Source organism: Mastacembelus armatus, chromosome 16 (assembly GCF_900324485.2).
Source record: "Mastacembelus armatus chromosome 16, fMasArm1.2, whole genome shotgun sequence".
NCBI lineage: Eukaryota > Metazoa > Chordata > Actinopteri > Synbranchiformes > Mastacembelidae > Mastacembelus > Mastacembelus armatus.
Window position 1 is genome coordinate 19,749,022 of NC_046648.1, and position 24,071 is coordinate 19,773,092.

At 42.7% G+C, this 24,071-nt stretch overlaps 1 long non-coding RNA gene across 1 annotated transcript in view; it reads right to left on the reverse strand.

Moving 5' to 3' along the window:
* The window catches only part of LOC113136761 (uncharacterized), a 181,280-nt gene that overhangs the window by 82,270 nt on the left and 74,939 nt on the right, over window positions 1–24,071 (reverse strand). Inside the window, exon 2 of the long non-coding RNA XR_003296289.1 lies at window positions 9,881–9,935. This is a non-coding gene — a long non-coding RNA (uncharacterized LOC113136761). The remainder of the gene's footprint in view (window positions 1–9,880; window positions 9,936–24,071) is intronic.

The window sequence follows — 24,071 nt, forward strand, 5'->3', positions numbered from 1 at the left end:
TATGTATAACAATCCTCTAGAACCCCCCAGAGAGAAGTGATCAGGGGGTGTCCCCCCCAAATACATCCTCCCACCTCTAACCCCCTTGCTATTTCTGCTCTGCCACAGCATTTTGACCAAGTCAGCAACAAAAAAGACAGTCAAGAAAAAAAGGTAGGGAAAAAAAGAGGAAAAAAAAGAGTATTGATTAGCCTTCAGAGCTCCATGTGGGCCACTTTCATCGATTAGGAATGAGAGAGCAGCAAAGCAACGGCCATGTTCCTTCCCTCTCTCTCCCTCCCTCTCCCTATGTCTCTGTCTCTCCAGGGTCCTTTGTCCATGAAGAGAGTGATATAATGGCCCTTTGAGACGGAGTGAAGGAGGGAGGCAGAAGACAGAGAAGTGAAGCAAGGGACAAGATGGAGGAGGAGGGGGAAGGAGGAAGATGAGGAGGAGGGAGTGATGGCTGTGGTGTCTAGAGCAGGATAGGAGAGTTTAGGCCTTGAGGCATGGGGGGAAGTGTAGGAAGGGATGGGGGGTGTTTAAAAAAAAAAAAAAAAAGACACCAATGCGAGAAGAGAAAGTCTCAATGACAAAAGGTCGGGGCAGCTGGGCTTAGGGCGACGGGGACCAAAGGGAGCAGTGGGATAATCTGCTAAAGCCCAGAAAGGAGAGATTCAGCATGCGTGCCACCCTCGTAGGGCCTAAGAGCAAATTTGCACATAAATAAGGAGCCAACTTTGCTTTGAACGGGAGGTCGAGGGAGAAAGCATCAGAAAGGGAGAGAGAGTCAAAGATACAGAGCGAAGTGTTGGAGCCACAGCTGCCTGCTGGATGGTCGCAACTGGACTTTCAGCATTTCAAGCTCCGCAAGGGAGGGCTTTTTTTCATGTTTGAAAAAAGTAGGCAAAAATATTTAGCATTTATTCCCCTCTCCACCTTTTTCTTTCAGTCCTTAGCTCATGGCCCTGAGCTTTCTTAGTTTAGCCCTCAAAGACTCCTCTGTCTTCTCTGTCGACATCCCCGGACTCAAGGGACAAGTGTGTGTGTTTATGAGGGCTGCAGGCTTTGTTGTGACTGCACTGTACTGTACCTTTGAGATGTGAAGCCATTAACAATGACATACAAGCACAGTGCAGACATACAGTGATTCACCCTAACCCGCATAAAAAATAAAGATGGATGTGCTCACCAGAAAAAAAAAAAAATTAAAAGCTATCAATACACTAATTGACGTGCATAAAGAACATGTGCACACACTGTCCACATACACGAAATATTAGTTTCAGCTGACTTGCACAGACTACCTTGGAATCAATTTCTCAGTTGTTGACTCAATACTTAAAATCCCTTTTAACTGCCCCCTTCATCTACATCTTCCACTCATGACTCACCAGAGATTTACAGGATCAAAGACTTCACCTGATAAATTTACATCATGTAAAGTGCACTTGTTATTTATTTTTTTCTACACTTGTGAAAAAATATATGCACGAGTCAAAAATACACCCTCGCAAATGTGTCCTCAGACACTTTCAAATCCACGCACCATATAAATCACAATATGCAGATGCTTTACAGCCTTAATTGGATTGAAATTTTCTCCAGAAACACCTGCAAAATAAGCACTTGTATATCACCTGCCAAAAGGTCAAGTATAAATAACGTCTTTTGTTCTTAAGCACTTACTGTATCATTGATAATCCTAAAGAAAATATTACATAGCCTTTCATGTGTTAACATAAAATATTTTCCACTTAAATTATGGCTTCTTTTTAATCAGATATGCTGTGCTTGAAAAGGTGGTTCTGGGGGATGAGTTCTTGGAAAGTGATTCAGAAATGAGTTGAGCCAGGGAAGGTACTTATCGATCAGCCTTGGAAGTTATGAACTAGCTGTCATTTCCCATTCATGAACAGCTCAATAGGTATTGACTGCAGATGAAAAGCCAGTGCAAGTATGGCCGGACTAAAGAACAGGAAGAGGAGATGACGAGTAGAACTCCATGAAAACAGTATAAAGGCTTATGACTGTGCATGTCAGTAGTATGGGTGAGGATTTATTGTCTGAGGTCAGTCCTCAGACAATAAATCCTCACCCATACTACTTTATTTAATGTAAAGTCGAGCCTAACATGAACAGATGAACAAACACGAACAAAAATCCAAACCCCTGTAAACACTCAACATATCCAGTACCATGTACATCAAGCTAAATGGCATTGTGTAGTTCGAGGCATGGTGAGACCACAGTATAAATACAGTCATGTGGAGGGGAGGAGAGAGGGGATGGGAGATAAAGATGGGGGTGGAAAATAGAGGGTAAGGAGGGGGGAACTTGGCAGACAGAAGTGTATATGAGCAGCACTGTGGGAGACCAGGGGATTTGTGGAGGTGACGTGGTCATGTCACTGTGTGCAAAACTTCAAGTCGCTGTGGTGTAGCCAGTGGACACTGACGGGCATGTGTCGCACACTGAGCGCCATCAGGATCACAGACACCCTACAAGGCACAGATGAAGGGAGGGCTTTGGGCCTCCCTAATCCCGGCTCATCCATGTTCCATGTTCCACAGCTTCCAACCATGCTTAGCAAAATTTCACGCCGGAGTCTTTCCACAAACCTAAAACCAGAGCTGCTACACTAAAGGGGTAAGGTCAGGGTGGTAATAGGATGAGCAACCTTCTGTCACTCACAGACACCTCTTGGTATCTTTTGACAGTGGTGAACAATGTCTTTATTTGCTATCCCCTTCCACAACCTCTTTACACTTCTAGTCTTTGATTGCATTTCATTTAGATTTTTTTTTGTTCTTCTTTTACAGACTTCTGTTTGTTTTCTATTTTTTGTCCAATCACATTTCTACCCATCATTCGTTTGCTAATGCAAGCAACCTAGTTCACTGAAGAGAAACCATCTCATCAGCCAATGCAGCAAACAGTACAATATTTGTGCAGCGATGAGGCTCAGACACAGGGTGGGGGTAAAGAATGGAATTAAAGAAAATCAGAAAAGGAAGAAGAAATAAAGAAAGGTAGACGACAGCCTCCCCCCAGCAATCTACTTTGCTGAACAGGAGCGCCTACAGAAAAGGAACCATGGTTTGAATTGCTGCCATCTGATGCCATCCCTCTCCCAGAGACACCGGTACATTGCTGCGGGCGCAAAGGGAGCAAATCCACACCAGAACTAAGTCCGCCTGAAGAATGGTAAAGCAGGAAAACAACAACTAAGCATGTTAGTTTCACCTCCACAAATATGCATGTGTGTTGGCAGGGGAATGAAAGATGAGTGGCCCTTTGCAAAACCTAGACAATTACAACAGCACAGCACTTTTGTGTGTTACACAAATAACGCCTCCCTAGGAATCACCAGTGATGGGAAGCAAATGTGAAAGCTGCCATTGGATTTTTTTGTGATGAGAAGAAGAATGTGGGTATTTACTGCATGTTATCTCAAAACCCAAACGCATTAGGGGCTATTCAACACAGAGAGTTGAATCTTACAGTCCATTCATTCTGGGCATTTCATAATTCTGTTTGTCTTTAGGGCAAATTATCCCCCTTAGATTGGTTTTGATTCTGCACTTACTGTGAATCTGGATGACGAAATACTCCACTGTAGTTGAAATTCTATAAGCAATACACCATTAGTTTAAAATCACCTACTATGACATGCCATATACAGCAAAGGTATACTTTGCAGCACATTGCCCAAATCAGGCTGTTACTTCTTACACCAGAACACTTCTTCGCTTCTTCAGTTACCTCCCTGTAGCCTATTCACACATCCTAATTACAAGATGCATAGGTCTATCCTCGCAGTATTGTGTGATCTCTAGCCCGTCTCTGTCTCTGTGCTTAGGCATACAGCCAACTGCTGAGCAGTTTACTTCAGCTTTGATAGCAACAGCATCAACAGCAGGACCTAATGGGGTGCATGACCGAGAGATCTGAGCACAGGCCTTCCATATGCATCTCCCCACTGCATCACAAATCTCATGCAGCATTACCATGGGCCTGGGAGAGCGGGGTAAGCTACGCTGCGCTGGCGATGTTCAGTCACGTAGCATCACAGTAAATGGGATTTTTTAAATTTGTGTGTGCGTGTATTTTCTTGTGTGTTTGGCTACGTATGTGTGTGTGTGTGTGTGTGTGTGTGTGTGTGTGCGTGCGTGCCCAATGTGAGCACAGCCTCTTTTGGTCTGTAATTTGCAAGGACCGTGCGGGAGCTTTACCAGTGTGTGCCTGAATTTCTTGTGCGTGAATGTGGAATTGAGTGCGTGTGTTTATGTGTGTGCAGAATATCATTATCCGTTTGCGTGTTTGTAACCACCTCTGTCCAAGTACATGGTGAGATGTTGTTTACTGCCTCTTCGGCAGCTAGACTGCATGACGAGATCCAACACACGGGTTGGGGGGTAAAATAGCGAATGGGCGAGGGGAGACAGCGCCAGGGTTATATAGCGGCTAACTTGGGAGCTGTTTAGTTTTATGTTAATTGAAGGGGCTTACACAGAACACTATTGACAGTTAACATGCCCTTCAAGGTGTTCTTTGTGGTTCAGCACTTCTGTCAAGACAGAGGCAGTCATTTTGCTTCACCTTTATTTAAATGCTTGACTACTCACAACATTATGGAACACTGTGGGGCTCAGTAATAGGTGTAGGACAGGGGCGGGTGTATGTGTGGGAGGTCAGATGCCTAGGAGACAACCCAACCATTTGTCTGGGTCCTGTATGAGTCGTCAAAAGTGGGAACCTGTCCAACATGGGGTAACTAGGGCTAAGGGAAGAACAGAAACTAATCAAACAAATTAAAGAATAGCTATCAACTATATAGCTGTTTCTTATGCAAATCTGACAAGGTGGGAAGATGAGTAAAAGAGGTTGGGGTTGTTTTTTGTGCAAGGTTATCTGTCTTAAGGATAACTCCTGAAACTGAAACCTTTTTGACCTCTGCAATAATAATTATACATGTTGACCTAGATACAAATAATACAGACTGATTTTCATGTCCCCTTCTGTATGTTTGGAGCAAAGAAGCACATTTCATTTAAATTCATGAACACACTTGAAGACTGCTTTGATAAGTGGAGTATGAGTGTCACTGCCATTTCATGTCTAATTGGTTGGGCATACATCTCTAGACAGGGTTTCCCACTCGAAGATCAGAGGGCTCAAATACCAGCCCAGTCTTCCATCACGCCACCAAGGTCACCTGTCACTTAGCACCCCTCGACCACTGTGCATGTTTGATTTGGTTGACACATTAACAGACAACTGTGACATTTAGTTGTGGATGCTAAGACGACTATGCCCTTTAAACTCCATCTTCACTCTCAGCAAACCCGTGAATCTAGCAGCCCAAAACTGAGGTAGGTTTTAAAAGTGTAATCGCCAATTAGTAAGTGATTAAAAATGCATTGGAATCAATTAGTATTTAACATTAGGTGAAGTTAAATCATATACCACTGTAGCCTCTGTTGCTGTACTTCCACCCTACCCCTATTAATCAAATACATGCAAAACTCATTATGCAGCCACCAAATTAGCATCAGCACTTTTGTGCTAAATAGAAATAAGGTTCTGATATTCCAAACATTGTCATGTTCGGCCAATAAAACGAGAAAGACCAGCCAGTAAAAGGACAGTGATGAAGTACAAAAGGATAGAATGAAGTTACAATGCTAATATTAACTTGGTTGAGAAATGTCAAGCTACTGAGGTGAACTACATAGCTGCAGCTAATCATTTAGGTTAATTGAGGTTTCCAGAAAGCTGGGTCTCATAGAGTCGCCATTCTGCTTCACGTGACTGCTTCCCAACAAAGTTTCAATGTGCCAATATTGAAAGGGAGGTGCTCACTCTAATTTAAGACCCACTATTGTAACAGCATGACCTACTATTAATTGGTAGGAAATTCCAGTTGATGGGACAAGCAGTGCTGGTGTAGGTTTTTTTTACACACCCCTTCAACATATAAAGAAGAAATGGCTTCCCAGTCCTTACTTAAGTTTGGAGAACAACTAGTTAACGTGTCGATGGGACAGCAAAGTCCCTTTAATTACTCTTCAGAGTCTATTTTGCTGCCATCTTGATCACCTCTGTGCCCTAAACAGACTGGCAAATCAATGATACAGAGGTCAAAATGCCTTTCTGTATGTGTGTGTGACCCTGAGGTAGCTGACCAGAAGCCAGGCATACACTCCACTCCACTCCACCAGGGCACTGGACCCTGAGCACATACACAAACCTGCTCGTCATGCAATAAAGAAGATTTAGCACTGTAACTCTACCTGCCCGCCCGCCACCAGTCTTAGGTTTGTGTGCCTTTTGATTAATCATGGGCCAAGAGGGATTTATTGTATGGGGGATATTTGCCTCAGCGATTTAATAATGGCGAAGGCGGAACACAATTAATCAGAGGGGGTCCACACGTGCCCCCCTTCTAAAAAATGTGTAAAATTAATGACTATGAATATGTATATTTGTTTGTGAGATGCAATGTACAGTGCATGCATACTTGTATCAGAGCTACATTAGTGCATACAGTCCTGTGCTCTATGAGTAACATTCGCCATTGTGTCCTACGAATATATATTCATCTCATGGATGGCTGGATATCATTGCACTAGCATGGGCTGGTGGAACTGCTTATTATTGTGTTTTGACTTGGCATATATAGATCCATCAAATATCTCAGCTCTCTCTGCCCATACACACACTGACAAATAGAGTGAAGGAAGACACACACACACACATACACACCACACAAACACCACAGACACACACCTTCCTCTTCCTTTTCCTTGTGCTGCGAATACACTTTCAGGCTCATGCAGGTATGGGAGCCTCCCTCCCACTCTCATAATCATGTACGAACAGCCTGGCACTATAGAAAAATAATGATGTGCCATCCTGTTGGCTCATTTATCAGCATGTTTTACAACAGGCGCCGGGTGGAAGTAATTAAACTCTGCCATCATTACAATGAGCCAGGCCCCCCTCTTAATAGACACCCAATGAGACACTAGAGGCCTGTCTGGTAAATGTAGCACCAACTATCTCTCTGTCTCTCTCTCTCTCTCTTTCTGTGTGTGTGTGTTTGTCTGTCTACAATCCCCTTGTTTCATGTGTGGTTTTAATTAGTGAAGAAACTGATAAGCAATTGAGAAAAAGACAACGAGCAAGTGAATTAAAGAAAGAAGGTTAGGGTCTTTGCTCCACTAACTGTCTCTCTGACCCTTTCATTTAACAACGGACATGTAAAATTAATCCAGTCAGTAGAAAATGTGGATTACAAGCTGACACTAAGAACGATATCAGGGAACCAACAATACCTCATACAATATCTAATCCTCCACTGTCATCTAACACTAACACATTGTTGGAAATGTTCTTAATTTTCAGCATCCACATGTGCATCAACCTAACCAGCTCAGAGGAAGAGGACACTGAGGGTGAAAAGAAGAGAGATTATGAGCCCAGTCATTCAATAAACAGATAAATACCTTCCATGAATAATCTGGCACTTAGAAGATTTCTGTAATAATCTAATAAAAGCACAAATTGTTCTTCTCTGGGGAGCGTCCAATCCGGGAGCAATATAGAATGCCTATAGTCAGTACAATGTGGAGTCGTCTGTGTGTGCTTTTACAGCAGTGTTCTCAGATATCATTAAGAGACTGGCCTCCCAGGCACAACACTGTTTCTAAAAACCCTCCTTGCTTGTATAAAAAAATTGCTGCAAATAAAATGAATGAAATTTGTTTGTTCCTGAGACCAAATGTGAAGACTCAGGCAAGCTGACTGAGTCAGACCAAGATATTTTAAGTTCATCTATCATACTGAAACGATCATGGGTGTTTTCTCAAGGATACATAAGCTAATAAGATGGCAGATTGGAGATTTACATTAGATCACTATATTCAATAGCGCCTCCACCATACCTGCACCATTTAGTATCACTTACTGTTCTAATAGCACAATTACCCTTCACCACAAGCACTAATATTGCACTAACACAACCTTTTGACGTTAGGCTGATGCTGTGACCTTCATAGAGTTAGCCCACTCCAATGTCTGCAATTGACCCCTCAAAAGCCTCTGATCTGTGGATATTGATCAAGCCCAAGATCCCCACTCCCCTACTTTTCTAGCTTTTTCTTTACCATAGTCTCCTCACCCATCATAATCCTATGATTATCAAATAGGTCCAAACTGGCTCTTCAGTACTGTACCAATTAGCCAGTGAACCGGTCTGGGGCTAGTCATAGCGGTACCAGCAGAGGTGGAGGCAAACACAGTAGTATCCAGGGAGGCTGTAAACATCCATTAGCAGTTAACCGTCCCCACTCATTTTTCCTTCCCAAAGCTCTCTCATTAGTGCAGTGAGCCCTGACAGGTAAACAGCACTAATGGGAATGGCCTATCAATAAACGCCTTGTGTGTTAACAGGAAATGCTAGCAAGGGGACTGAAGATACGGACCAGCAGCAATAAAGAAGGGGAAAGGGTGAATTCTCTGATATAAATAGCTATGAACATTGGAGGGTTGGAGGTTTTTAGTAATAAATGTTTCACTTTGTGCTTTGATTGCCTTACTGGGTGCTTCATTCAGAGATTCAATGAATATACAGATGCAAAAACAACTAGTCAAGAGAAGAAATTTTGGCCAAGAAAAGATCTAAAACATCATATAGTAAAATATGATCTAAGGTCTTTTGAAAGTCACTTTGATGTGATTGTGGCAATGCTGGCAAATAGTTGGCATTTGCTGGCAAGGCTACACAAAGGTATGACTTCAGGTGTTTCCAAAACTAGGTTTATGTGTGTGCATTGCCTGCACAATTTATGAAGACTCTTTGTGTTAATGTGCATACTTTTTGTATAAGCACTCGCATGAAAGAGTAGGGGAACCTGGAAAGGAGGAACAGGGAGGGCGTTAAGAGAGAGAAAAAGAGAGTGAAGGAAGGAAGAAGGGCTGAGGGGGCTAGGGAGAGATATGAGAGAGATGTTATTTATGTTTAGAGCAGGTTCACTCTGAGTTCACCTTACCATGAGCCGTCCCCAGGCAGCGACAACCACACTGATGCTGATGTGTGTGTCTGTGAGTGTGTGAGTGTCTCTGGGAGCTCATGCAACTGCTTGTGAGTATACTCATACGTTGTGTGTTTCTTTATCTTTACATAAACATGTGCAAGAGAGGGTGTGCATATGTGTGTCTGAACTGAGGGTCAACCAGTGAGCAGTAACATCTTAGACAAAGCATGTGGGGTGGGTACACTACATGTGTGTATGTTGTGTATGTTGTGTGTGTGTGTGTGTGTGTGTGTGTGTGTGTGTGTGTGTGTGTGTGTGTGTCAGGGACCCATTACTAAGGCTGTGTAGCACTAAATCAGCAGTGCTACTGCAGTGGATAAAGCCAATGATACACGGATTATAGCCACGCTCAGTCTCTGCTGCCTGTGTTTATCCACAGAAAGATAAAAGGATGTGAGTGTATGTGTGATCTGTGGGTGTGTAGGACTGAATATGGGCTTGTGTCTGAATGTAGATGTGTGTGTGTGTGTGTGTGTGTGTGTGTGTGTGTGTGTGTGTGTGTGTTTGGGAATGAATATCCTATGTTCATCACTCTGTCATTGTGATTCTAACACAAAACACACTTCCTTAGATTCCAGTGTGCAATTATGATACCAATATTAATAGACAGAGACATTTACAGTATTAACTGAGAGAGTATTAAGTGCCATCATCAAGCAGGTGCCTGTAGCCCAGGGTGTACGGACACTAATCCACTGCTGTAAACAGCACGTTATCAATGTCTTATGGAGTACATTAACAAGTTACACAACTCCACCACTGCTTTAATTATTTGTATAAAAACATTTTCTACTGCTTACCAGAGATGAAGACTGCAGCAGTTCTTGATAGAAGTACAGGGGGAGCTCAGCAATTCTGAAAAAAATTAAACCAAAACAATGGCGTTCAACAATTTTGGCACAGGTTTTACATACATCAGCCTCATCTAAGGTCCAAAGTACAATAATTTTGTCAACATTCTTCTTAGTCCCAGCTTTCTTCACAAACAGCAGCCTCATGCCCTGTCCAGCATTAGACCTCTACTGGTCTAATTACACAGACTGACCTCCCACAGGTCGCCTGAGTAAAGGCCTCCTAAAGATCAATATTCATTCTTTTAGATCTGTCATCCGCTTTTGACACTATCGACCATGTTCTGTGTCTGCTCTCCCCCTCTCTGTTCTTTATTCATCTATTTACCCCCCAGCCCCCATGTCAGTGTTTGCATTGGACCTATATGCACTCGTACAAAGAGATTCTTTTGAATTTGCCCACACATACACACACACGCACACACACGCACACACACACACACACACACACGCACACTTTATATTGTCACTCAGGTAGCCATAGGTACATACATGAGTCATCCTAATGGGAGCTTGGGTTCATTAACTTGAGACTCGAAATGAGAAACAAAAAGTAACAGGCCTGATCATACCCTTTACATTCTACGTCTTACATGATGATTTTGCAGAGTTGATGCAATTCAGGTCACTATTTGTAGTACAGAGACGTACGTCAAAAAACACTGTATAGCGATGCAGGAAAACAATGAGAAGGTATGCACACAACTAGGTGAACGCCACCTTATTTTGAATGAATCTTTATTGTCATTATACACAGGGTACAATGAAATTCTGTGTGAAAAATAAAAACAACTCAATAAGAACACGAGAAAAAAACGAAAAATCTGCATAGAGAAAAAACAGCTGATTCATATTTTAAAAAAGGTTTGTAGTAGAGTAAAGCTTAAGGCTAACGTGATGTCACAGTAGATAGCCTACTCAAATTTTCAATGGGGTTTTAGGGAGTGTGGGATAGCAGGAGTTAAGAGGGTAAAAGTCCAGCACTCTGAGGTAAATTCATACACTCATGTTTCCTCCTGTAGTGCATCACTGACTTTGGCCAGGTCTGCTGGTCTCACATTCTCTGCAGCAGCGTTACTGTAGATAAGAACCACATGGCTAATGAACAGAGAGCAGGCTTGTTGAAGGTCAACCTTTTCATTTAGGGGGCCTCCAATGGGCTGGCCCACTCTGCATGGCTAAACGCATCATCATAATAATGCCAAGGACCCACCCGCTTTAAAACTCTTGCATCTGTTTTTTCCACCCCAATATTGCATGGCATACCTTACTTTATGTCTCTGATATTCCCCTTCATCTGAATTATGTTGATTTCCCCATTTCTTTCTGAAAGGCTTTTAAAGGTCTTGGCAATTATCCTTTTCTGGATGTGCTTAGAAAAGGATGCTGTCCATCCGGTGTCTGCTGATGATAGGGAAACATGATTTAACACAATCAGAGATTCAAAGCGCGGCTGGATAACGGGTGCTAATGTGACCGGGTGCCAAGGCCGGCCAAGGTCATGTTCATCTGCATGATTAAGGGAGATGAATTCTGCCCTGACCTCTGGATTATGCCAAACGGAACTACGGGTGTGTATGAGCATTTCCTATGTGTGACTACCTGGTCTACAAGTTTCTGAAATTTAATAACCACAACAATTAATGAAATTTACCTTGCTCCCCAACTTTAATTCCAATTCCTTTATTTATTTATTTTTTTTAAAGGACGACTTCTTTCATTCTTCCGATATCCACTAAACCCTTCCCTTGATTTTGGGTAGTTTTACCATAATAAAGGGTGTTTCTGTTCATGTTCCCACCCTCTTCCTCCTTATATAAAGAGGAACTGAATGTGGTCTCCCTGCTCTCTACTGTCCCCTCCTGGAGGGACCAGGCTGCTGGCTTCCACACACTGACACCTGCCCATCACACTCTTGATGAAGAGAAACTCTTCATTAGAACCCAGCATGTCCATCAAAATGTAACCAACAGAAGTGCATTGTTTAATATCAGTTTTTAGATATCTGATTCATATTGAATGCCTTCCTGACTTTGTTAAAGGGTCTCAGGAACATAAATTACACTGCAAGACACCAGAGTTTGTCTGCAGTAATCAGAAGTGGTAAGAAAACACAGTGTGTTCAACTTTTGTTTTTTGATTACCAAACTGCTTTATTGTCCTTCAAATAATGAAATCTGAGTACCATACTGCAGATATTTCCTGAAAGCATTCATTTAAGGGATAAATTTGTATATACAATCACAAGAGGGTGACAGTGCACCCTTTTAACATAGCTCTGCACAGTAAAGTGTGACTTACTGTAAGATATACAGTAGATGAAGGTTATTTTTGTTAAAACTAAATATTCTGGATAACTTACACATAACTTAAACCTCAGTCTTCTCAGTTCATACTACCTGTTTCTGTAAAATGTCCAGGCCAGCTCTACAGGCAACCCCAGAATGCCTGCTGGGGAACAGCCAGAAGCCTTATTTACCCCCCTCCACCCCCACCATACCCACCCATCAGAGTCCATCCAAGAATACTAATGTTGCAATGCCACTGGGGCCACAAGCAGAGGAGAAGATGGGAACAAGGAAGAGGAAAGAGTGAAAGAGGAAAAGAAAAGAGAAATGCAGGTGGAAATGTGTATGGAGATGTGTGTGTGTGTGTGTGTGTGTGTGTGTGCGCGCGCGCGCGCGCGTGTGTGTGTGTGTCTGTGTGCGTGCGTGTTTTGGAGGGCTTGTTTGACTTTACACACTCATGCACACAGCACCCCTCTTCATCCGACCTTCCCAGTTAACAAGATGCAGGAATCATTTTGTGTTGCGGAAAAAGACACCCTTAGCATTGCCTCTTGTATTTGAAGGCTCATTTGGTATCACTTTCTAAAAGAGGTGAGGACAAAGGAAAAATATTACCAAATAATTTTAGTCAAATCTTCAGGCGCAACTATCCGAATACTGACTCACTCTTACTTTACTTTCCCTGCACCCAGAGACTTGTACAATTCTGCCAATGCCCCAACGGATGAAAGATGGCTGGAGAAGGGGGAGGAAGGAAGGAAAGGGGGTGATGGAAAAGGAGAAGAACAGGAGTGAGAAGCCTCCATAGCAGAGGACCAGGTGTCAATCACCTCCTCAGGTGGGCTTCAGAGACATACACACACGCATGCATGTGTCATGCACCACCAATATCTAGGGGAATTAAAAATACACAGGCAGAGAAGAGGAGAGACAGTGAGATGGTAAAATAGGAAAACGGGGAAAAAAGCAGAGGAGCAAATGGGAAAAAGCGGCGTGGATGATGCAAAGGTCGGAAAAAGAATTCAAACAGCGCAAAGTAGATTCACTGAAAGTCATTATCTGCCACAAATTACCTGGGCAACAAGCTTAAAATAAAAAAATAAATCAGTTTGCATCAACAACAGAGAAGAGTGGGAGGCTGGGTAGATGCAGACGAAGAGCTAGTGGGAGGCAAGAGGAAGAGAAGGGGGAGGAGGAGGACAGGAAGGAGGCGGAGGGGGTCAGTGGCTAGATAGGGATGAAAAATCGATGGACAAACAAGTGAGAGGGCTCTTGCAAAAAGGAACCCAAAGGGGGGAAAAATTAAGCATTTAAAGAAATTCTGTTTTGATGGTGTGGAGGAGGATGAGAAAAAGAGAGGATGGGGGGGGGGGGGGTTGGGGAGGGGGAAGCTGGGAGCACAAAAGCGCCTGAGGGGGGAGGGGGAGGGAGAGTGTGCCAAAGACGGACGGACCACAATGCCCTGCAGCTCGATAGGGTTGAGTGACCACATCAGGTCTAACGGCGAGCAGCAAGACATGGGCAAAACCCGATGGCTTTGAGTCAAGAGGATTAGATTCAGGGTCTCTCTCTCTCTCTCTCTTTAACCCCCTTTTTTCCCTCCACCTATTAGACCACTTCTCTCCCTCTCTCCATGTCTGTTAGGTGAACTGCCCCACTGCAAGTCATCCAATCAGTAAACAGAAGGGCCAAAGTATTGCTAATAGTCTGGTTTTAATGTTTCAAGTGGTAAACCAGAGAGCTGGCCCGTATGCTCGGCACCAAGGTAAACAGGTCAATACTATTGATTCTGATTCTGACTGACTCTCCTCTCTCTGAGCTTCCCGCCTCAAAAACATGGAATGCATTAGATGCTTTCTGCATTGCACCTCAGTTGAGGATGAGGAGATGGCACATGTATATATACAGACTCAGACCTGGAAACACACACACACACACACACACACACACCTTATTTCACAGACATGAAACAAAACAAGTACACACAAACACATATCGACTCTCTCATGTTTAATTTCACTGTGTCCAACAACACAGGAAATATATGTGGTATATAGCGGACTAAGTGCAGCAGCAGTTGCACCTAAACATGAGGACAGAGCAAGTCGTTTGAATACAGATTCCTATTGTCCTTCTTATGTCAATAAAACTCTGAAGTGCTAAGGAACTAGCGTGGTCAGCAACATTAAGGGACTAATTAGCATTTTTTTTCTTTCTTCTGCTGGTTGATCTGTTTAAATAAGCCTGGGGGGTCTGCTGTACTTACTGTAATTAAAGCAAAAGGAGCAACTCTTGGTTAAGAAAAGGAACACATAAAGGCTTCCTCACTTGGGGGACCTCGAAACAGCACAACTAAGTATCTCACAGTGGCTTTTGTATATAGATCTACAAGGGACTCTACGATAGGTAAACTTGGCAGGTTAGTGCAGTGGTTGCTGAGTTTTTCACCCAATGGGATGAAGATTTGTTCCTCAATATGGCCAAACCTGTCGAAGCATCCCTGAATGATACTTATTTAACCCCTAGCTACTCCATGAGCACAACAAAGTTGCTGAAGCTGCACCACAGCTAGGCAAAAGTAAATTCCTCTTGGGCAATGCATGAAAAATATCAAAAATGATAAAGAAAGTAGGTGCAATAAATACACAGTATGAGCCATAAAAAGAAAGAAACTGTTTCTTGCTTGCCTTGTCTTTTTCTATACTGAGAACAAAGGAGGTAAAATAAAAACAATAAAAAGAAATCTGGGTGTTAGCTTCTTTGGGAGAAACAGTGATGGTTTTATTGGCTGATACTTCTCTCCTCTTTTCTGGCTGTGGGCAACATAGCTGTTGTGTTGATCACTGAGGCATTAACAGCACAGAAATGACACCAATGTAGTACAGCCACTCTGCTCTAGATTATGACACTTAGCATGGATTGGATAACCCTTATTATGGCATTCATTTAGCTAACATGAGGCAAATTATAGGCTGTCATGACACAGATACTACAGCTGTTTAGACAAGCGCTGACACTAAGGAACTGCTGTTGCGTGATTTTGCCTGATGTGATTGATGCAACAATTTCTCTAATGTGAAGTATCTCTGATGTGAAGGATAAAATTATTTTATTCATATATAATTATGTCTGAAAAGGCTTATTTTTGAATGAATTGTCCAGAATAATTAAATGCTTAGAACACAAGCATGCTCTCTCATTTTCTGCTAATACACACATGTGCACACACACACGTGCGCACACATCCATCCAGGAGGAAATGACCGTCTTTTCTTTTATACTGGCTCAGTGCACTCTATCTCTGCCTCCTACTTGTTACAGCTCTGTTCCTGCTCAGAGATGGCAAAAGGTTGCAGCATCCAGCCCTTCAAGCATATGCAACTGCCACTGCTGATTCTCCACACATATGCACCGAGACATAGGCCCTGATTTTGCCTTGCTCTTCATCGACACCGGCTTCTCCCTTGTCCACTAAAGTATCCAAGCAATCCTGGACACTGTAGTTTCAAATCCTTAACAATTTGCCACTGTAAATATTGGCCAGTAAGTGCCATTATGATCTGTAGAACAAAAGACGAGTAATAAATCAACAAATGCATTACAATTACAAATGCACTAGTGTACAGAAGTCCACAGACTGTCATTAGGAGCAGTCCATACAGCATGCACTGACATAAAGAACAGTATGTGTGTGTGCATGCGTGTGTTGTGACATGGTTGTAAACATGTGTGGACAGTGTTGTCTGTTTCCACATTCTTACATGATGCATGATGTGTTAAGTGCATGCTAGTTGTGTGTTCTTTTGTATGTGTATGTATGTGTATAAGCCCTGGAGAAAAATCCTGTCTTAAGTTGTGTGTCACAGCCAGCCATCCTGGCAGATCAAGAGCTGTCAGCCATGCAACCCAGCCCCATCCACAACCCCTCTGTGCTTCTTCCTCTTCTTCTATCCTTCTGTTTCACTTTCTCCAGCCCATCCTTCCATCCATGCTGCAGCACTTATCAGCCAGAAAAATAATTGGGAGGCCTGCCGCCTGAAATACGATGGTCCCCCCTACGTCCATCCGGGTTGTTTCAGCAGTGTCAGCTCCCATTATGGAGGGGAAGCTTGGTGCTAGGGCAAAATCTAACTATCTCTATTATTGAGAGACTTCATTTCTCATTTTTTCCTCATACTATATGTCATTAATTCAATCTATCTGCCTATCTATCCTATATATCTATGCATTTATGAGTAAGAAACCCAGTTATATATATGTAGGGTGTTTGGTGTGTATCAGTAAGTGTATTTGTTTTTAATCTCTGCCTTAGTGAGACAAAGTGGGAGAGAAGGACACATGATTCTTCTCCTTTAAAAGGGTCAACAGTGAGACACTGTCATGTCACAAGGCCATCTGAGCGTCTCATGCGGTCAAGCTGGCTGGCAAGCAGGGAGACAGAGAGATCCAAAGGGCCAGCGGGAGTTGATGTTGATGTTGCACCCTTGTTGTAGCGAATATGTAGTGGCATGTGTGCATGTGTGTGTTTCTACACTGAGAAGCCATGACAGGGACAGTGGTTCAGCTGTCATTCTGGGTGCTACGATGCGATTGGCCGGGGCTGACAGGTCAGGGGGGTTCATGTCCGACAGAACAATGTGTGGGCACTTCTCTGTGTCTGCGTGTGCTATAGCACCAGGGTATTAACTCCCAGACGTCAGAATCACTGAACTGTGTCACTCGACCTCTCCACATTTGCCTGACTTGCTGTGACCTGACCCAGCCCACTGGTATTTGGGTGTAATAACCCTTCATTGATACACAGGGGAGAGTGGCATAATATAAAAGCAGCTCCTACACACTGAAATCAAGTCCATTTACCTATAATACCCATGGGTAACTCACTGCCTATAGCCATCTATAGCTATATAGAAAGCCTATAGTTTGTTTACAACACTGGTGCTCCATGATGTCCTGTAGGACCTCTTAGATGGTCATCCAGTATGTCACAATGAACCCTACACAGTTAAGTCTTGCATAAGCGAGGGCAGTTACTAAACCTCCAACTGATTTCTGAATACATTACACACCTAATACTCCCACGCATGTATCCCCCAACACCAAGACACCATTTTGCCCTTGAGCCACTCTGCCTAAGCTTTCCCAGTGCAAGTCCAAACAGCCGCAACTGCCTACCACAATGCATGAGGTGACATTGAGAGGCCCCCCGAGTCTCTGCAGATTTGGGGTATCCATCCGGCTGCCCACGCACAAATAAATAATGCAATGGCCGGCTAATGCAGTGGGCCCTGACGCAGTGGCTGACGTTGCCTGCAGCTACCTTTGGGCTGGAAAATAATTACCATGCAAAAGAGGGGAGAAAACGGCCTCCAAACATAGTGTAATGGGCTAAAATGGGGTGATACACTGCAGCTGCCCCCCTCACTTCGACGCCTCTCTCTTGCTCCTTCATTTTCTCAATTTCTGACACACTAACTCACTCTCTCTTTTCTCTGTTATACACAGTAGCCACTACCTAGTGAACCAGTGCTGTCCATTTCTATGAGGAGCTCGTTGAGATGAGAGGCTTTTAGTTGCAGTAGCCTGACACTCACAGAAATAGAGTTTCCACTAACAGCACTGTCACATTTGTAATTGTGGATACTCACTGCCAGAGTTGTATAACCAAAGGAGAGTCATTGCCAAACAGCTTTCATTTTCACATCATGATTTGGACTGTCTGTTTTCTGTGAGGAGTGTGTTAAATTGCTACGAAGATTTAACAGTAGGGTCACAGACGTCACATTAAGCTCTGTTTTATGTATAAGACATCTGGATCTTTATGCTCATCACTATGGGGAATAGTAAAAAAAAAAAAGTTCATTTTGAGATTACAATATGATTTTAGAAATTAAGTTCTAACAGACAAGTTTAAGTCTAGTTTTCATGCAACCATGCTCCGACAACAGCATGTACTATTCCAATTAGGCTTTGGCATTGACATTGGCCTCAGTTTACAGTGAAGCAAACAAGATGGGTCAGTATGTTGACTAATCCAGTGCAGGCAGAGACGTGCTGATCATGAATAGAGGGCTGATCAATGTATTGCTGTTTACACATGCCTAACAGTGTTTACTGAGACGCATTTAAACACAGCCCTGCTGCTCATCTATCAGCCTTGGTATAGGGCCTGCATTGATGGCATCATTTAATTTGCCCCCAAGACTGGCATTTACTGTGCACCTCTCATAAGGCTCTCTCAGATTTTCTGTGACAAGAGATGAACATTTTTGAACTTAAGAGTAATATGTTGACAGCTTCTTTCCATTTCCAGCTATGATGAAACCTAAGAGTCAGGGAAAAGGTTTCTGTTGCACAATATGTGAGACCAGTGGAAAAAAAAAAAAAGACACTGAAGTGAAAATCAAGTACAGTTACTCGAATACTAGATAAGGACCATCTCATGATTGAGCGTATGTGATCTTCAAAAATTAAAATGGGTTAAAATGCATTTTTGTTGCAGCAGTGGATCCAACTGCAATAACACTTGATTTAAGTATATCATTTTGCACATGAATGTTCATTTAGAATACCAGTCTTGCTCCTTCCTATTCAAAGGACTCGTCATGTCCTTCACACTCTTAGTTCAAGGATAACATACCATGAAAATCTGAGCTTGCCAATGATCTACAGCTGCCCTTCCACACATCTTGACCCCCCATCATCTTAACCCCACTTTCTGATGAATATGGTGGGACGGGGGTTGAGTGCCATGGCGACCGCCGGGCATCCTGGGATCCGGGGATGCCTCCTGTCACTAGGTCCCCTTCACTCTAGGGGCTTGTCAATCAAAGCAGAAAACTTCCCTTTGAAGGTCTGTCAACTCTCTGGAGTGTCTTGCTGCTCCAACCTCAGCCCCCACCACCTAGTCACCACCCATTCTGGGCTCCACACCTCTATCCCCCTTTTCCTCCCATGTGCTTTCCTCCTCTCCCTCTATTGCTTCTTCCCTTCCCCTAGTGACTCTCCTCTTGAAATCCGCTGTCCACTGTCCCCAGAAGTTATCCCCATACGTCCCTCTATCTCATTCTCAAGCTATGCAATCCAAAAATTGAACTTGGAAAAAAAGGAGTGGCACAGAAAGAGCTTAGTTTCACTTTTGCAAACCAAATAAGGTTTAAAATGGTAAATCGTCATGAGAGAGTAACTCTTAAGCCCTGAGACAGACACGCAGGGTGATTCCCTGCAGCTCTCTTGGTTCAATCGAGAGTGACACTGAAGGCTCTGGCATGCTCTCCCATTCCAAAAAATAATAAGTAAAGAAACAAGTAGGCTGTTTTCACAATTTCGGCACATGCCACTTGAATATCGCTGATTAAGACATAATTTTCACACAAATTAGGTGCCGGCAATAGAAACGGTGGCAGCTGTTGGTGTTATCAATTAGGACATTGTTGATTTTACAAATCTGAATCACAAAAATGATAAATTTGACTTATCAGCAACACCATTTACAGTAGATGCATGGTTCCGAGGTGTGGGGAGGATGTGCTAAGTGCTGATGTTTAAGAAAATGCTTTGAAGGCACATGCATCATAGAGTGCCGCTCTCCATTCCTGAGCATTAGACTTGCTGATGGCTTGTTTAAGAAGTGATGAAATGCATATTAGATTTGTTGTGACTCAAATAACTGTGTTCACACCTCACACTGGCTTGTTAGTGTTGCCAGTGGATTTCAGGTAAGTGCTCAATGATTTCCTAGTTACCAAGGCTAAACGTCATAATGTGTGTGAAGGTACACATTAAACATGTTTTCTGAGCATATTTATGCTCAAGTGCAAATTTGTATATCTATAGGATGTGTGCACATGACCTGAGTCCACCTAAAGGAGTGTATTAGAGTATGTGGTGTGTCACACCTCTTATAAACTTAATTGAAAAAGGCACAGACAGATAGCTCAAGCCTGGGGCTGCTGAATATGAAATCTGGGGCTTAAAGAAAAGTCAGGAGGGACAAAGATAAAGGTGGAAGACTCAACAGTTTTTTCCCTGAGAAGTCTTGAGCCCTATTTATTGAGACTGAGCACAACTGACATACTGTTCTTTGTTATCTCAACTAGACTGACCACTTAACCAACACTAACTACTAGTGATTTTAATTAACACCCGTGTCATCACCACTTTCCTTGAAGTCCTTTGGCACATCAGCTGTCTCTAATGCAACTTTATAATCTAATGTCTGCACCCACTGTTACCACCAACATCCAATCGCAATTTATGGGTGTACGATTGTATGCCTAGGCCATTAGGAAACCAACAAGCATCCATCAACCTAGTAGATTTATGTGTAGTGAGCCCTATGAAACGCAGGAAGACACTGTTATTTGACCCTGGGAGTCTATTTGACTGTGCGGCTTCTCTTCCTCTCTCTCTCTCATTCTGTGATGGTACTGAGGTGTTGCCCGTCATTGCCGACACATAGTTGGCAGGCCAGCTTAGGGCCACAAGGCCTGCTCTTTTGAATAATGGCAGGTTAAGACATAATCATCTTCAGTAAGGTGAAGATTCACTTTGACCTCATCACCTACCTCTCCTGATTCACAAGCCCTGTGAGGGATGGAGGGAGACAGCGAAAAGGAGAGAAAGAGGAAGAAAGAGAGAGAGAGAGCAAATTACAGGGAGAACCCAGAGGCCAAAAAGAGACTGAGGAGGAGATTGAGGGTAAGGATAGTTAGTTTTTACCTTTGATGCTTAACTCTTGTCGACAGTACAAAGACTGAGAATCATAGATATGTGAGGCTTTTTTGTGAAAAACCTCTCTGTGGGTTGCTACTCTACAACCCCAAGGCTGCACAATCATTCTCACATGTTAATGGGCTGCCATTTGGCTCCTAAATCAACCGAGGGCAGGAGACTGAAGTAAGCGAAGCATAAGACAAATGTCCAATTCATTATAGTAAGCCAGTGAAAACATTAAAAAATGATATCTGTAAAACTTTTCTATAATAAATAGACATTTCATGAGACAAGATGGTGCATGCATCAAGGCATGCACCGAATTACATTCACAAAAACACATGGGGTACAAAGGGGTACACAGTAGGGAGTACCATTGCAAGTGATGAAGTAAATTCTTCTCATGTACCCCGTCCCAGTTTTAAACCTCAGATTCTCTCCATCCCTCTCTCTCTCTCATATGCTCTCTCATTTTTTTCCTCTTTCTCTCACTCTCTTTCTCCTCTCTCTCTCTGGTCCACTAACCCAGTTTAAAAGCAAGCAGCCAGACACCTCCTCCTGCAGTTTGTCTGGGACAGTAGACAACCCTGTTAGCAGGACGAGGCTTCTAATGAATATTTCTCACGTGTGTATGTGTACACCAGTGTAAAGCTCCAAAAATCACTTGCAGATTAAAATCCCAGTTCTCACACACACTGTAAATACAGCTGTCTCTACATTACTGCATATTGAATCCATTCAGATAAAACAATGTTATAGTAAGGGTCTGACATTTTAACTCTTTAGAAGCTTATTTTCTGTTGATTCTCCAATGAAACTGCAGACTATCTAAAATGCTTCCCAATTTAATGGGTCTTTCGACTCACAAGAGACACAAAGCTGAAGATGATTCCAACATAACTGTTTGAACTGAAAATTGCAAAATAGTATTAGAATTCTCCTGGTGAACTGATTTGAGCTATTCAAAGTCCTCATCATTCACAGAGTGTAGTAGATGCTTCACTCATGAATACACACTAGCCAAGCAGTGTTTAGGATTTAAGTGACCTGAATTGGCATTTTATGTTTTAATTGTGTGTGAGTAGGAGGTCAATCCACCCAAAACATTGCAGCCTGTGTATAGTTACTGTAATGCATGATAGCACACAGATATATAAAGGCAAATACATTATAGTCACATACATACATATGTGGTTAGCCACTGATGAGAGACAATTTTATGTTAATTGATTTTTATCCCCTTATTATTTCCCCAACCTTCTCTCTTTCTCTGGCTTCATCAGCAGGCTGTCAATAGGCTTTGTAGTCACACTCAATACCTTATCACTTTAGAAATACCTCAATCAAATTCCTATTAGTCACTCTTACTGCCCATAAGTACCCAACTCTGACCACACACACACACACACACACACACACACACACACACACACACACACACACACACACACACACAACACAAATGGAAAATATAAATGTAAGCACATTTACACACATATATACATTTGTTATTATTGAAGTCTCTCTGGCTGATCAATATAGCAGGGAATCATATACAGATTAGTTCTACTTACATTACAGCAAAATGATTAATTCCTGTTTTGACAGAGTAGAATAATATGGCAGGACAATACTCATAGTATAAAAACCTAAAGCACAAACATTTAAATTTAAGCCAAAAGTTAATGCTGTTGTGTTTTAATTTCATCCATTTCATTCAGTGCTTCAGTCTTAAACTTTTGGGATTTGGTTTTGGAGCAGTTCTGTGCAAGAAATAACATCTTTCTTGAATTGAGTAGTTTCCTTTTGTATATATTCATCAATGTTTTCTAGACATGACGTGATTAGGTATCATCATCATGTTTTATTCAAATACTCTTTTTAATCATACTCAATGCAACAGGGTCCATTTTGTATAATTCATAAGGTAAATCAATACTTTATTCCCACACTGGAGAGATGAAAAATGTACACACTCCAAAATATGTAGACCACTGAATGTCAGACCATGTCTGCTTACACTTCATCTTAAATGTGCTCAGATCACAGCTAAATTCAAAGACAACAGCCGTCAGAGTTTCAGAGTTTTACCATCTTTTCTGCAGATATCTTGAGGAAAAAAATCTGCAAATTGTTTCATTTTGTCTATGTTGATTATTTTGTAAAATAAACACAGAGCTCCATTTTCTCTCATGTTATTGCAGACATAAGGATACCAAGCCCTCCCTCTTTAGCCCCCACTTTCCCTCCTTTTCGACATGTACCAGACATGGTGTCTTCCCCAGTACGCAGCCCCACCCATGTCCAGTTCATGGTCCCAGCCAGCAGCCACAAGCCCTGTTTTGTCATCATTAAACCTCCACTGCTCGCCCTGCTTTCCTAAATATATGTCACCTGCATAGGGCTGCCACTGCTGGCAGCACAGGGGTTAACTCTATTTTGTCCAGCACCTCAAGCCAGTGTGTGAATATATGAGTGTGTGAGTGTGTGTGTTTGTGTAAGTGTACCAGTCTGCTTTGTGTAGATGTCCACATGGGCATGTGTTCCTGTCCATGCCTGCCTGTTTGTTCACTTGTATATGTGTGTGTGTCCACACAGGACCGTGGTCTGCTTGGTGTGTGTGTGTGTGTGTGTATGTAAAGGAGAAATTTGCCTGTCCTTGCCTAAGTGAATGGCTAGGATTAAGCTGACAGCCCACCTTAGTGATGGCGAAATAATTGGTTGTTCAGCTCTGTCCTTGTCAGAGCGCTGACAGTTCTGCAGATGTCCTGTGCGGTTCTCCAAAGGTTAGGCTCAGCTGGGGCCGCCATTCATTAATCATTCCGCTCTGACAGTGCACCGAGCAGCCTGCAGCTGCCACCCCGTCCCCCTCAATTTCTGTCACCGCCTTGCACCACCACCACCACCACCAATACCCCCCACACTTCCCCTTCTAGGTCTCCCTCCACCCCCATGTGTATGTGTTTGCGTTCCCCATTGTACACACAAACAAGTATGCTTAAACATAAATTTGCATGAAAAGTCAAGGGATGTATACAAGCAACAGCATGCCCTGTACATGAGAAGTGTGAAGTGGACAAGTGGGAAGCTACGGATGTTAAAAAAAAAAGAAGACAATCTAAGAAGAAAGTCTTCTC